Genomic DNA, 14,158 nt, shown 5'->3' with positions numbered 1-14,158 from the left:
CTAGGATGAATGCTGCTCAGGGAGCAGAGGAGAACAGCAACGCTGCGAAACGTCTGTAAAAAAAGCCCTCGGTGTCTCTACGAGTGTCACCTCCTCGCTATAAAAATATTAATCATATTTCCTCTACAACTCCTAATGAGAGACTATTTGGCAAACATTAGCAGGTAACTAGTCAAACATAACATACTGCAGAGGTCTGGGGCTTTTTAAATTAAATTCTCTCTCTATTTAAGTGCCCCGGAGTGCCGCCCCCTCTGGCATGCCCAGATAAAAGCCCATAATCGTCAATGGAGTGGAATGAAATGCATTGTGGATTCCCCCCTTCGCCGGTTCCCGGCTAAATAAAAATATTGTCAATACGTTGCCATGGGGAATGCAAACGTCCCCAGGTGGAGCATCCGTGTCAGCGGCTGCGGGGCTGGTTCAGCTTCCGTCTTCATTATTTGCAGCCTTTCTAACCAGGGTTTCATTTCCCGGCTTCAACTTTGTTTCGTTAAACCGACCGATGGTTTCGACCTGGGCAGGCCGGTTCGCCGCGCGGCTGCCTGGCGGGTGGGGACTCGGGCTGGCTGCCGAGAGCAAGGCACCTGCGGGACCAGAGATGGGAAACGCTACCACGAACGCTTGCTCCGCTCTCGCCATGCGCGGGACCACAGCCTGCTGCTCAAGCCGGGGCCCGTGATGGTTATGCATGCAGAGCCAACCTGGTAAGACAACAAGTCAGAAAATGCATGGGGATCCAGGATCCCCACGTCTTACCTCCAGTGGCTAGAATACCGTCTGGAGGAACAGAGAAACCTTGGGATCTTGTAAGGGTAGATCCCAAACCGGAGCAGAGCATCAGCTGGGTTTCTACACAAGGGCTTGGAAGGAGTTTGGCACCCTGACCCCATTCCCCAAGGGGCACGAGTGACCGTGTCCAGGGGTCATGGTCAACTCAAGGGTGTAGGGAGGAGAGGATTGCTTTGGGTCGGTGTAGAGTCACAGCCTGGGAAAAAGGCCTCGTGCACTACTGCTTTGGGGTCCACAGAGGAGGAGAAAAGGCCAATGAAAATCCTAACAGTGGCCCTTGCAGACACTTCAGGGAACCAGCTTCCAAGCCCAGATGGAGGAGGACTATTACAAGGCAGAGACTTGGACCAAGAGCATCGGCTTCACCACCACCGAGTTTAAAAAGTCCTCATGTGCAAAGGCAGAGACCTGCTGCAGGCCCTCCTTGGCGAGGAGGTACTTGATGCTCTGGCTCACGTGGTGGCTCCTCGCTTCAGTCTGGCCAGTCTTGAGGGCGAATGAAAGATTTCATAGGCAAAGCAGCTCCGATGGCTTTCAGGAGGGTTAGACGAAGGCACCACCCACCCACGTCTCACCCCGACCCGAGTCTTGGGAGGACTGCCGTGGTCATTAAGTGACACCCGGGAGCATTGCAAACCCAGGTCTAACACATCGGCCTATCCCACCATCCTGCAAGCTTCAGGACCCTCCTTTCAATGGAGCAATAACCAATGGAAGAAGCAGTCTGCTACCCCAACGCAGAGGTGCTCCTCATCCATCCCATCCCAGCGCTGACCTGGGCTGCCCCTGCTTGGTTTGCAAGATAGAAGAGGATCGTTGGACACCGTGGTATGGCTAAAGGCCTTATTGCTTCTACAGCAAAGTATGTTCAAAAGCTCCTTCTTCCCACATCAGTCGTGTGAGGACAGTCATTGCACAGAGCCCAAAAGCCAGACATGCTTGGCATATGTTAGCGAGGGTTGCATCACACAAGAAAGCCCAGCTCTCACCCTACAGACACAGGCCCCGCAGGTCTGCGGGATGCCCCCTCCAGAGCTCAGCCCCCGTGCTCATCATGTCCTGCATTCACAAGGCATCCCGCAAAACAGGAAGCTCTCTCCAAAGCAAAAGGTGAAAAGCCTAGATATTGGGGGGAAAAGGGGCATCTTGGAAATCTGGCCCATTTCATCTGCAAAAGTTATTCGCGTAGCTCGTAGTGAACGAGGGAGGTGTTTCAGGGAAAAGAGTTAGAGGGGAGAACAAGCAAGACCAGGTTCCTCTCTTTTCCCCTGCACGCACGGAAAGGTACCTCAGCCTCTTTCACTTTGCCAAAGGCAAAAATTAACCGCATGCAGCTGCACACGAGCAACGCCATTCCTATGCCCCAGTTCGACTTGCGATTCCAAGCGTGAGCTCGACTAACAAGCACATCAAGAGGCAGTAAAAGCAGCAGCGCAGTTTGTTACCGCTTTGCAGAGCGTGTTACCTTTGGGTCAGGGAGAAAAATTCAGACGTGTAATCTGGATTTATTTATTTTTGATCTGGAGCTACTCAGAGCTGTCCTCTTAGCAGGCATGAGCATTAGCCTCCCGTTATATCGCTGCGTGCGCTCGCCTTGGGACGCACGCGGCGTTGTAGGGGCCCGACGCACAGAGCACGTGTGAGCATCGGGAGGAGCAAGGTCTCACGGGAATGGGCTCTTTACACCAAGCCCACTGTTCGCTTTGATTTATTCTGGGTCGGTTTATTCATTCTCTATAAAGCTTTCAAATCAGTGCGACCAAATCAGGAGGAGGACGGGGTCTCGAGATAAAGTGAATACCTTGCCTAGGGAGACCTAACAAGTCCCTTTCCTTGCTTTTACTGGTTCATTCTTTCTGGTGAAAAAGACTGGGCATATCTAATTCAGTGTTGTTATGAATCCCATATGTGGTTTATGGACAGAGGAAAAAGCAGTAATTAAGTGCAGTTGTGACTTAAAAGAACCGAGGGCATGTGTTTCTCTCTCTCTTGCCTAATATCTGGCAAGTGCCTTGTGTACCTACAGTCGCCTGCCTCTCCAATTCAGCTGAATTGGATGTTTCTCTAAACAAATAAAAATGAATATGTACCAGCTCTCTGTCCCCCCAGGAGTGGGCAGCAGCTCCCGGTCCGGGGCTGCACCCTGGGGACTGCCACAATCAGATTTTGTAGGATGCCTTTTGTCTTGCAAAGGCTTCTGTACCATGAAGTACCTGCCAGAGCCCACACACGCAGCTGCGGCTTTCCCAGGCGTGCACCACAATAGATTTGTGTAAGTTAAAAAACAACAACAAAACCCCCAACAACTCTAAACCTAGGGTTAAAGACAAGACCAACAACTGGGTATGTGATGACTGGAGAAAGGCAGCTAAGTGGGGATGCTCTTCTTGCCTAAAAGCACAGGAAAGATTTGATAGTGCAAGCGAGGGAGCCTGCGCTCGAGCTCTAGGCTGGACAGCATTAAGTCACTGCACGCACAGCTTCCCTTTGCTTTTCCACAGCCCGTGTTGCCCCGGCCTACAGCATTTCACAACCCGGTGAATTTAGAGCCGTCTCAAAAGCAGATGCCTCCCTGCGCACAGCACCTTTGCAGCTGGATTAGGGCTCTGCATGCTCAATTAGTGCCTCATACATGCAACTTGCTGAACATTAGCACTGCTTCCCAGGCTGTGCAGCCCCCCTGCTTTCTTGCTAGCACGGTATTTCTGCTTTCCCACAGCCCAGCATCCTAGCCCAGAAGGGAGCTGCTCCTTTAATGCTTTCCCAGGCACGCTGCGGAGGTGCTGCTGGTAATTATCTGCAGGCAGCAGCAGGAGCAGAAACCCTTTCCAGACTCCGGGAGAGAAAGGTCAAGCTGCTCCTTTTTTAAGGGATAAAGGACCCCGGGCTTCAGCTATGCCTCTTATTTGCCTTTCCCTGTATAGTGTTACAGGATAATTATTCCTGTAGCAGGGTTGAGCCCTTGAGAGCGCTTCACTTCTTGTCCCTCTTCACCTCTGTGCAGGGAATAATACTTCATATCCCCAACCCCACAAGCTCCTCTAGAGACAGGCCCCTCAAGGCTTCACATAGGCACAGAAAAGTGTCTGTTCAGAGCATCTATAGAGCAAGGCTCCAAACCCAGCGGCTCGGCTCGGCTCTGCTCTGCTCTGCTTCCCCAAGCGCTGCAAGCCCCCCTCGAGCTCCAAGTAGTTTTCTACAAGAACAGCTATCCTCTATTTTCTAGCAATTGTGCCCTGCTGAGCTGAACATCACCTATCACCACCACATTTTGGCATCAACTGAATCACATAGGCACTACTGCTTTATACCTGCTGGGGTGGGAGGTGGGGCTTACCCCTGCTTTCTGGTTCCTGATAGGCTGTTGCACACCAGACCAGGTGACCCAGATTTCAGGATAAAAGGGTTTTGAGTGCCCTCTGGTCAGCTTTTTCTTGTGGAAAAGGAGGTTGCTGAAGGTGGCTCCGGAGCTGGGGAGGGATTTTTATTTTATTGTTTTTACTTGTAGCCTGTTTCTTTGAGAGGCTGCACTGGGTAGGGCTGCGTGCAGGCTGTAGGCTCTGTTGCTGCTTCTAGAGCATCTGGTAATTGCTTTCTGCAGCCCAAGGCTGGCTGATCACAGGGCTAATGCAGCATAGAGGGTATCCTGGGGAAGGCAGGAGACTCCTTACTTGCTTTAGGCCCTAAATAGGGGAATAGAAGCAGTGTTGCACAAGCACAGGCACTTTATTTAGTGGTAATAATGATCTCTCAGGTCACTGGAGCTATGGATATGGGTCTGTCCTGCAACATTTCCCACAACTGTGGGGGCAGGGACTTCTGCTGGTCCTTGCTCCCGACCTAGAGAGCCCAGGGTCCTGTACACTCCTTTGTGTTCCTAGATGAAGCAAACAAGGTTATTTGGATAGATGTGGTATCTTTTATTAGATCAATTAAATAGCTGGAAAAACTGTTCTTTGCAAGCTTTTGGGCACAAACGCCCTTCTTCGGGCAGAGGGAGAGTCTGCCTGAAGAAGGGTGTTTGTGCCCAAAAGCTTGCAAAGAACAGTTTTTCCAACTATGTAGTCAGTCTAATTTAAGTAAATGTGATCTGTTTTATTAGACTGACTACGTAGCTGGAAGTATTGTTCTTTGCAAGCTTTTGGGCACAAACACCCTTCTTCAGGCAGACTCTCCCTCTGCCCGAAGAAGAGCATTTGTGCCCGAAAGCTTGCAAAGAATGTTTTTTTCCAACTACTTACCTGGTCTAATAAGATATCCCATCTACCCAAAGACCCTATGTCCTTAAATCAATGTGGGTACAACCAACACCCCCAAAACATGGTAGATAAAGCAAAGTCTTTCTTCAGCACAGCCGGGGAGCCTGGGAGAGGACTAAAGCTGCTCTGCCTGTGAGCCTGCACAGGTGATACCAGGCCACAACTTTTGCCTGCCACCTCACAGAAAACTTTAATCCACTTGTAAGCAAAGCCCTTGAAATGAAAAACCGCCTCTGCTCAATGCTCCCTTCCACCTTGTCCAGGAGACACGGAGGGGCTGGAGACCGAGCCCAGCACACGATAACCTCCGCTCCATGTATTTTGACTATGTCGCTAGTAGCTTTGCATTCCCACACATCCCTCCCTCCCCTGTTTTCCTTGTTATTCTCTCCATCTAGAGGATCATTTTTCAGACAGCCCCAGTGCTTTGCCCTGCAGTCAGACTATTTAGTCTGGTTTTGGTGACCCTGTCTGACTGTTCACGAATAAGCTCTCAGGTTTCTCTTTTCTCTTGCAATCACCACACTTCTTTCTCTCTCTCTCTCTTTTTTTTTTTTCCTAACAAATACATACCTTCAAGACGTAGCCTTTCAAAAGGACTTAAGGTGGTCTCATTCTCCTTCTTTTGCACTGAGAAAAATACTTAGAATAGTGCTAGGATTTGCATTCTTTTGTAATTGAGCTGTACGGGGTATTAACTTCCATCTAAGTCTCTTGCAATGGTCATTCGGAGCAAATATTTACTGCCCCCCTCCAGCCCCATGAAATTTATGGGTAGCATTGATTCTTGAGATAGATAGAGGTGCTGTTAGTCGTCTTTGGAGAAAAGATGATATCATGTTTGTCTTCACGAGCGGGCTCTGATAAAGCCCACTGTGTTTCAGATGCTAATTCGGAAAGCTCCCCCCCAAAATTCCCATAAACTCTTCTCTTTGTGCTGTTCAGCCATTGTCCGTAGCCCCTAGCAAGAGTTTGCATTGTGCGCGCCGTGCAGAGTCAGCAGAAAGAAGTGTTCCCGGCTCCAAATAGATGTCTATGACTATTCACCAGTTAATTTTGTTTTAATTGCTACGCGCGAGTCAAAGTAGCTGATCACTCATCATGGATTTAACATCCTAGGCGCTATTCTACTAGCTTTATAAAAAAAAACAAAACAATGTACCGAAAGAATTAAAATATTTCTGGAAGAATTGGGTTCCTTAAAGGGTTAGAGAGGCAGGCTAGCTTTTCTTCATAAATAATAAGAAAAGACTATATTTTAAAAAAGGGTAAAATACAAGTGAGTGATGCCACATCATATAAAATCTCTAGAGCCTCACACTCCAACCTATAAAAGTGCTGACTGTGACAAGCTGGTGGGAGCCTTCATATTGATCAGGAAATAAAAGATAAGCAGTGCATGCTGTTTTGCTTGAGTGCACCAGGATATTCGCATTTATGCCAGTGCCATACGGGCCTCTGCATTTTTTCGGCCTACCACAACATGCAGTCCTTGGGAACTCATCTGCTGCACTTAATAGTCTGCACTAATTAGCTATTTATGAGTCGGGTTTTATTGGTTGGCTGGGGCCTGGACTTTTAAAAGGGTCTGAGAGTTCGGCGCTCAAGCGTCATGGCTGCCGTTTGGGATCCCAGGGCCTCACGGCTGGCAGGGATCTGAAAATGATCCCTGTTTTGGTAGACCCAGATTTGACGCGCTTGCTCCATCCCTGTGCCCGTGCGGGAAGTCCGTTCTCACCGCTTCGTGGCCTGTGGTAGGGAAAAGGTTGCTTTCTTCTTCCTTGGCGTTGTAGGACGTGGGTGTCGTGGCCACGGTTTTAACGTGCAGTGCTAGAAGTGGGGCGACAAGGGACGTGGTGACTTCCTAGGGAGATGGACGCGTTTCGGAGATGGGCTCTTTTTACAGAGGCACCTGGTAGGAAAACAGCAGCAAATGCCTTTTCATTTCTTGACTGTTCCTGCGAAACCCAATCTCCTCCAGCCCCTTCCACCCCACCACCTAGAAAGCCTTTCAAGTGGAACAGCCTGCAGCTATTACAATAAACACCTCAGCCGCAACCTGTCTGTCATTTGCATATGAGCAGCCTTAATTTTGATGAGATATGCAAATGTATGCAAAATGAAATTCATCTCATAATGACACAAGGCGATTAAACAATTTTTATGCTTAAATATTCTGTTTAATGAAATCAAACAGACCCGTGCGTGTGACAAATTCGCCTCAGCATGGAGAAATTAGTGGATATCAAAAAACTAACACAGAATCCCAAGCACAGAGCGCACTGCGCTGGGCATTGCAATCGCCTCTTCGGCGTGAAAAATAAGCCGTGTTTTTTGATAACCAAAGGAACTGGAAATTATATTATGGGGAGCTGCTAAAATAAGTTTAGAGGCCAGGCACTTTGTTTCCCGCTCTCCGAAGGAGCCCCGTGCTCAGTTGCACCGTGGCCATCTTTTATTTATGTTCCAGATGTAATATCGAGTCCGCGCAGGCTGCAGATTGTATTTAGATGGTTCTGCTTAAATGAGGAGACAATACCACGTCGGCTCTGTGCAATGGCAAACAATGCATCCTTCGGGGAGCATCCCGGTGCTGGGGCCGCAGTGCACTTGTCTGGCGGTGCCATCCTGCGGCGCTGCCCATGCGTGTGGGACCCCGGTGGCACGCTGCTGGCAGCCGCTCGGCTCTCCCCAAGTCCGTTCCCGGTGTCAGCCGCTACGAGCTGCTGTTTGCTTTAATTATGTTCCTGTTTGCTAGTGCTGCATAGATTTGTTTTATTAGATACAGGAGTATAAAGCAGTGAGCTTGGACATGCCTCCCCCTACACTTCAGCACTCTATTTAAAGCTTATGACAGACTCATTAAATGTTTCCTTTGCATTTTTCTGCAGCCTGATGATGTTCTCCAGCCTAACCTCCCACACGAGAGCATCCAGCTATAGGCTGTGCCGATGACAAGTCTTCCTCCTGAGACTGACAGATGGGGCTACCCGCCGGCTCCCACCTCCCACACCCCGCCACAGGCCATCCGTGGGTCTGGGGCCTCAGGGATACGTTTGGATGGCACGGACTGAATTGCACCTTGCAGCTGGTGTAAGACTTGGGCATTTCTCCCTCCCAAAATGGTTCCACTGCCACGTCTTTCACAATCCTACATTCACGGGGTGGGCAGGGCACCTCCAGGGTCCCTTGCGCCAATGCAACAATGCTGCTCCGAAATCACCCCGATTCCTCTTGAAAACCTCCCTGGGCAGCTGTTTCTCTGCTGCACGGCTTTAACAGCAAGGAAGTTTTTCCTGGCGTCTAATCTCAATCCACTTCGCTGCTGTTTAAAGCCGTTGGTTCGCGTCCTGTCCTCGCAGCAAGGGAAAGAAGTTGTTCTCCTTCTTTCTAGCAGCCTTCCCTGTTTTCCACAAGAAGCAGCTGCAGCCGTGGCCTCTCCCCTTGGCCACATCAGATGTCTTGGACAAGGAAGGCTGGTAAAGAAGCAAACACCCAGGCCCCTATGCCGTGAGATACCCCCCCTTGCCTATTTGGCTGAGAAGCCTTGAAAAAGGGGTGGCCGGTGAGCTCTGGTGCCAGGGCAGAAAGCCAACGTCTAGGCAGAGCCTCACTTGATTTGCCTTGGGTCGCGTCCACGTTGGTCCATCAAAGGGATGCTGCACGTGGCAGAGTCGAGACTGGAGAACTTGGCACGGACCCGATCTAGGGGTCATCTGTGCTGCCTGCTTGCCGTGACCACGCCAGCGTGGTGCTGGGGTGGCAGGGCACGAATGCAAGGAAGAGGGGGCCCTGCCTTGTCCGTCAGTTCCCACGGTGCCCCGACATCGGGGCTGCTCTGTGCACAGGTATCCTCCTGCCCTTTCCCGCTGGGTCTGTTTTGATCCCCCGTTTTTCGAGGCACCTGGACTGCGATCCTGCTGGACGCCTTGGGGAAAGGAGCTTGTTTCCTAGGGAGGAGGAAAGGTTTTGGGCTTGTTCCCAGCTGGACTTCATGTTCTTCCTTCTCCTTCCTATGCGGTATTCTCGAAGCTCAGGATGGAATTCAACGTTTCCTTCCCCAGAGCATGGAAAGAGCCTCTCTCCAAGACTTAAACTCATGTAGGAAATATAATCTGTGTGTTTAAATGGGAAAAATGTGGCCCAGCGCAGTTCACTCCTATTATCATGCTGGAAGGAGTAAAACGTCCCCCAGTGACAACGCCAAACTTGTTAGCGTTAATGATTTGCCCAGATTTCGTTCCATCCATTTCCCGTTCAGATATGGGGGAATCGGGGTAACTGGATACCGGTCCCATGTGTTTTTCTGTTTTATTTTGCTGTGGACTATTTTTATTGCAAAGAAGTGTGGAGAGGAAATTGCTGCTGATGATTTTCCCATATCCCAATTAACTTGCTTTTGCTTAATAAATACGTAAGCTCACAACCGGTGTCTCAGAACCTGAGACGTTGGAGATGGGGAAGATCTGCCAGCTTCCTGCACCTTTCTGTCCGGCGCAGGACTGTGCTGGCGTATACATTTTCAAGCACAGCTTTTGGGGTTTTTTCTCTTTTTTTTTTTTTTTTAATAAATGTCTGAAAAAGGGGGATGTTCTGTGGCTTCCCAGCCTGACCTGCCTCCGCATGAGAGAGATGCTTCGCGGCGAGAGGTACTTTTTCCCCCGGTGCAGCCCTGCAAGCCATTGCTGCGCCCCGTGCAGTGCACGTCTCTTCCCGAGCACGGACTGCACGCCTCGCTGTCGCTCCTGCCTGCAAAATATTTCTATATTCTGGTTGCTTCGGCCTGCGGTCGAGCCTGTCCCAGCTAAGTTTTGTGTGCTCGTGGAGGAAACTCCTGGGGGGATACCGAGGCCTCCGAGCTGGAAAGACCAAGCAGCCTCCCCCAGTCTGGTATCCCCGAGCAGGTCGGATGGAGCAGACCTGCCCTGGCTCCTATTTCAGCTGCTAACAAGCATGACGGAGCACCACAAAATCTGATTTGCAGCGATTGTGCTAAAGCCGCAATAAAAATAACAATAATACCTTAACACCTCTTCATTTCCAAAGCACCTTTCATCTGCGGATTTCAAAGCATTGTGCACACATTAACTAATCCTCCCGGGAAGGTAAGCAAGCGATTACACCTTCCTCGCGGCTGGCGGGCAGGTAGAGGAGGGTGCCTGACATCGCACGGAGCTGCAAACGATCCTGGACGCTGGGCGTGCAGCCTTGCGAGCCAGTCGGCACCAGGGAGCACAGAGACGCACAGACACGCGGGGTTAGGCTGGAAAAGGTCGAAGTGCAAACCCTATTGCCAAGTCCAGACCCTGCAACACACCTCCTGGCTGCCTGCTTCTGGCTCACCTCATTGCTACTGAGGTCGGAGGAGCTCCATCTGCTCCTTGCAGCCTTGGGCCAGCCGTGCTAGGGGCTGTACAAATGCACAAGATTGCACACCACGAACGCCGACCCAAACCCGAGCCAGAAGCATCGAGGGTCCCGCGGCCTTTTCCACTGCTGTTTGGCTCACGTCGACCTTTGCTCTGTGTCGCTGAGCACGTGTGCCGGCGTCTTCCCTCCACGTGCATCTTCCGGGCATGTACTGTCCGTGCTAGCGAGAGGAGAAGGTGCCTTGCGGCATCAGCCATAGCACGAAGCACGACTCTCCGGGTGATGGTCCCGGCGGGGCAGGAGAGTTGTGAGAAACCAATCCTTAGGAAGAACTTTGCTTTTTCTTGGTTTTTTTCCTTAGCTGAAGCTTTTCGGCTGAGAGCAAGGTAGATAAAAGCACGGAGGTGGTACTCGTGTCCTGGGCAGCTTGGAATTTGCCTTTGCAGCTGGAACAAAAGCCCCGGACACCACGCACGAGTGGGAGATGCTGTGTGCAATTGTAAAGCAAAGGCGACTGCACAGAGCTTGCTCTTCCCGATGTGCAACAAGGGTGTGCTAGCGCCGGGGCCCCGGCCAGGCCAGAGCAGCCACCATTTAACTAAGGTCCTTCGCCTCAGATGTGTCCCTGCCTCGGTGCCGACGTGCCTCGTTACAGCTTGCACCCACAAATGCCACCCCAGCGATGGCCGCGGGACCGGTGCCGCGGTGCTCGTGCTCGGCCTGCTCTTTGCATCTAAATCATTCCTGAGACAGCAAGTTACAGCCTGAAAAGTCTTTAAATTATCTGAGAAAGTTTATGAACTTTCACAGCATAAAACGAATGTGACATTCCCTGGGTATAATAAATGTTCATCAGCAACGACTCGATCCAAACAACCTTGCCATACAAAGCCATCGGGCCATGAAAAACCTTTGACAAAACAATCTCTTTTCAGGGTGGCTTTGCTGGGATTAAAGTTGATCGCAATCACACGGCCTCGCATTTTGACCTGGTTATCGTTTTTTTTTTGTTTTTTTTTTGACAATTTACTGTGTATATTTCTACTATTTCACTCTGGAGGGGAAAAAAACCCCTCTTTTTCTCAAAGTGGCTGGTGTGAAGCTGCTGTATTCATTCTTCTCTACCAATTTAATTGGAGCAGGAACAGTTGGTACTTAACCTCCTTACCCCACTGCTCTGTTTTATCAAGTGAAAAGCATGCTTTTTCTTTTTGAGCCCGGTGAGGAAGGGCTGTGGCCAGAGAAGATCCCGTTGCAAGGTGCCTCGCGGTCCACGGTTGGTGATACGGGCTTGCTTTCGGGGCCTGACTTGCCGTGCTCCAGACCTCCATCGACTCCAGTTCTGCAACGACCCGCGGCCGTGGCACATCCAGCGGCCCGGCCAGGTCCCGGCTCTGCATTTTCCTACGGGCCCAAGCGCGCGGCGCTCGAGCTGCTAGACAAAGCGGATGCAATTCTAAGCTCATATCACGTTACTGTAATCTGAGGGCAAAATTGTTTTTCTCTGTGACCTTGTTACAGCCATTTGTGAAGTCTGTGGAGAAAACTGCATGTCTAAATCAATCCTCCCCTCCAAAGGAATCGCCGTTTCTCTCTCTGAAGTAAATTAAAAGGGAACATAAAGGGGAAAAGGTATAATGGGGCTGGCGGGCTTTTGCAAGGACTCTCTGAAGCTTCCTTGGCACGGTGGCGCGCAGGCTGCAGCACGCCAGCTCCAGGCAGGGCAGTCGCTCGGGTGAAGGGGCTCACGCAGCAGCGGGGGTAAGCCGCTGCCTTTGCCGCAGGGCAGGGTGCTGCCTGGGGTTGCATGTGAATTGATTCGCTTTTGCTGTGGGGAGTATGTTGTAGATGGTGCCAGGGCCAGTGGGATGCTCCCCAGTGAGCCTCAGTTGCATTGAAAGAGCAGGGTTTAACACCCAGCCTGAAGGCCCCTGCACGCTCTCCTAATGCTCGACGCCGAGAGGTTACGGGAAGGCAGTCCACCGCACTTGGAGATCAGATAAGCGCTGGTGGAGCAGAGCACCTTCTCACAGCAGCCTCGTGGGAAAAGCAAAACCTCTGGCTGTGGTTCACCAGTTGCCTGGCTAGGATGGCGCTGATGGAGCCGTTGCAAAACCCAGCCATTTGCTTTGGGGCAAATTTGCTTTGGGGTAGCCTTTGCAAATTCCTAGTGCATTAGGTTATGCATGCAACTTGCCTCCCAGAGATACGCTGACTTGTAGCATGGGCAAAGCAAATTTGCTTTGGGGCAGATCCCACCGGGCGAACGCTGCCAGCGTCTGTGTCTGTGAGCTAGCACTACTTGCAGAGGCACAGCTGCGTGCCCGGTGCCCAAGACGGGCCCCTGCCCAGGGGAGCAGGGATGTGCCTGCACGGTGCAATCCTGCTCAGAGAAGCAGCGCAGAGCTGCCAGTACATGGGCACCATCCTCCACTGGCTGCTCCCCCGGTAGTCGCCTTCTTCTTGCTGGGGCTTTGCACTGCCGCGTGGCTGGTAGGAACGTGGGCAAAGCCGGCATCACTGCAGCTGGCCACGAGGTGCAGATAACACGCTACCGTGTCCACGGGCGCAGGGAAAGGCAAACGGGGCAGGGACCCCTGGGCCTGAGAGTGGCCAGGCCAGAAAATCCCGTTCCAGCACTCATCGATCTCCATCGTCAGACTGGGCGTGGGGTTTGCTTCTCCTGCTCTGGCCGTTTTGCCACGGAGGTAGTCGTTTCCTATTTGTAGCAGCTCCCTACAGGGCTCTATGCCTTCATGGTGCGATTGCCTCCTCTGCAGAGACGCACGTGCCAGGCAATTTGGGGTTTGGAGGGGATGCTTCTCCTTGGGCGAGCTATTTCTGATGCAGGAGCTGGCCCCAAATCCCACCCCTCTGCCATGCTGGTCTGGCTCCATGTGCAAGGGGAAGGGACACATCCCCAGCACGGTGGTGCGTTGTGCACCGACTAGCACTGAGCGCAAAGCAGGCAGCTTGGCAATTCAGTTCCCATTCGCACACAGAGTTCAGCAGCTCACTTGACCCTCCCTGGACTGTAATCTGGCTGCAAATGTGGCTTCATATTATATATTTTAGCAGCACTCCAGCCCTGCGTGTGGCCTCAGGGCTGCCGACGCACGCGGCGGGTTTATTCCCGTGCACCCGGCGGCAGGCTTGGTTATGCCTGATGCACTCGACGCCTGGTATTTGACTCGAAAGATCGTAAAGACGGCCTCAGCGAAGGCGGTGCGGTGTGTGCACATTGGAGGCACATGCTACAAATCAGCGCATCTCTGGGAGGCGAGTTGCACACATAACCTAATGCGCTAGGAATTTGCAAAGGCTACCTTGGCCACTTATCGCTCCTCTGTGTGCTTGAAACAGCCCAGATACTGTCGGCTGGTCATCTGGATGGATCCTCCTAAATCAGGGCTTTGCTTTTCCTTCTCACTGAACACAATCCTATCTTCCTGGGGTTGGCTAGCAGCCAAACACAATCAGCTCTCTGAAAGACTAACTAAATATGTTCAGCAAAGGAATTTAATTAGCCTCTTTCTCTTCCACATGAAGCTTTAAAAAAAAGAAAGAAAGAAAGAAAGAAAAACACCCACCATCCTGCGCTCCAAGTCCGTCTCCCAGGCCCATTGTTGCATTCTTCTTATTCCCTATGGGTTTTTAATGTATATCTGGCTATGAAAGCAATGCCCAGATGAGGAGAGCTTCATTTTGCTTGTGTAAAGTGATCTTTGCAAAGATTT

The sequence above is a fragment of the Alligator sinensis genome, unplaced genomic scaffold, assembly GCF_000455745.1.
Source record: "Alligator sinensis unplaced genomic scaffold, ASM45574v1 scaffold628_2, whole genome shotgun sequence".
NCBI lineage: Eukaryota > Metazoa > Chordata > Crocodylia > Alligatoridae > Alligator > Alligator sinensis.
This window is presented reverse-complemented; position numbering follows the sequence as displayed.